Source organism: Dipodomys merriami, unplaced genomic scaffold (genome assembly GCF_024711535.1).
Source record: "Dipodomys merriami isolate MVZ:Mamm:240054 unplaced genomic scaffold, mDipMer1.0.p SCAF_1333, whole genome shotgun sequence".
Classification (NCBI taxonomy): Eukaryota; Metazoa; Chordata; class Mammalia; order Rodentia; family Heteromyidae; genus Dipodomys; species Dipodomys merriami.
In genome coordinates, this window is record NW_027202642.1 from 71,999 (window position 1) to 74,072 (window position 2,074).

A 2,074-nucleotide genomic window follows, 5' to 3' on the forward strand; every position below is an offset into this window, starting at 1 on the left:
ATTCTCTCCTAGATATAATACTTTGAATTATACATTGTTTTATAATATATAGGTTCGTTAATAAATGTGTTATTTCAGATAGCATTCCATATAGAAAAAGTTTAAGATTCCTTTTTTTTCCTAGGTCCTTATAGTATTTTATTTCTTTGGGATAAAATGACAATGTTATCCAATTTCAAATGTTTTGTAAAGATTATGCTATGTAAAGGCCATTCTAAGGTGAGGATTTAACGCACTGATGTCAAACTAACTTTCAGTTCAATGAATTACGTATATTGTTACATTTGCCTTTTTAAATTTTTTATTGTGAAAATACTGTACAGAGGGGTTACAATTACATGGGCAAGATAATGAGTACATTTCTTATCAAGCATTGTAGCCTCCTCCTGTATTTACCCTTCCCTTCCATTCCCATCCTTCACCTGCTCCCCCACTCAATCCTCCCTGCTACCCCTCCACCCGCACAAAGTTGTAAAGTTCATTTTTCGACATAACGACTTGTATTTTTGTAATCAATTTTTAATAACTGTTTTTCATTTCTTGCATCTCAAGAATGAAAAATATGGAGTATTTCACAAATTTTCATATCATCCTTGTGCAAGTGCCATGATAATCTCTATATTGTAGTAATTTGGGTAAACGTCCTGCTGAAGCATGTAGTAGCCTGTAAATTTAAGTAGTTATTGATGCAATCTTTATACAGGCATATATCCTTGGTTGACTGTTTGTAACTAGGAAACCTTATTGTTCCTAAAAATGTTATTGATCTTACTTCTCTAAAATTCTGTGTATATTGGGAAAAGCTTATATTGTTTGGTCGATTGCTCACATTTGCAATTTTTTTTGTCTATGACTATTTTAAGTCTTTTTCATTTTAAATTTGATCATACTTTGAAGCCTTTATAGCTAGGTCCAAAGATGATTGTTTTTCAAGTACTTATTTATAAACTGAGTTAGCTTTGTGGAGCTAATGGATTCAAAGTAAGTCTTGCTTAAGAGCTACTTCTAAACTTCTGCAGCTTAAAAATTCCTAAATGATGTCTTACTGGTACAAATGTCTACCTGACCCTTTACTCTTCTTCCCTGTAGCAACAGACCAACCAGAATATCTTACCCTGACAGCATAAATTTTCTTATTGGAACAAAACTAATATTAGTTAAAAGGGATCATAGAGAGATAAACAGTTAAGACAGAATCATTTAGGCTAGAAGGTATTTTATCAAAATATAATAGTTTTTTATACCTAACATTTCAATAGTAGCTAAAGCCAAGAAGGTGAAAAAAATTTTCACATGCATGATTACCAAATGTCCTGGCCTGTCTACCATCCATCCAGGCAGGAATTTACACTACTGCCTTTCTTTCATCAAATATTTTCATAGTTACAAGAGAAGTCTATATGTTTCTCCTCGATATTAGGCCTTAAATTGGTAATGTTTTAATCACAGTGTTTCCTCTTGTCTCTAGGCTGTAAATCTCCAAATGGTAAAGCTTTAGGTCCAACTCTACCAAACACTGAGGTAGAAATAATGGAATAATATTTTAAAACACAGTTGCCTTTGATACCCTAACCACAACAGAACATTGCAAAACATGTGCCTTTTTTCTTATATTTTATAGTTATATATTTTATATTTATACGTGCTGATATTTTATTTCACACAGTGAAACTTACTAGAATTAATTGATAATTTGACAAATAAATAGACATTTATTACAATAAATAGATTGGAATATAAATAATAAGGTTTAGAATGTACATTAGAATATAAAAAGTATCAATGCAATGTCTTTGGTATAAACTTGTGATATGTTCTAAGTATTCTTGGTCTCCTGAATTCACATTGTAAAAAAAAAACAATTGTTTTCCTCTAATCTATAAGGGATTTTACTCTGCTGCTCTGTTTATTGTTTTAACTCACTGGTTGCAAAATGTTTTTCTCTATATTTCTGAAGCATTTCTACTGATTGTACCCAAATTTTGCTGATATGATATCTAAAAGGTATTATTCTTCTGCAGGACCCATGGGTCCTAGGATCCCAGGTCTTAGTTATCCTCTTCATCTGATAACA

General features: G+C 31.4%; 1 pseudogene; it reads right to left on the reverse strand.

The window, feature by feature from the left end:
* Positions 1-556: 556 nt before the first annotated feature.
* LOC138825069 (U6 spliceosomal RNA) lies at positions 557-656 on the reverse strand (annotated as a pseudogene).
* Positions 657-2,074: the final 1,418 nt, after the last annotated feature.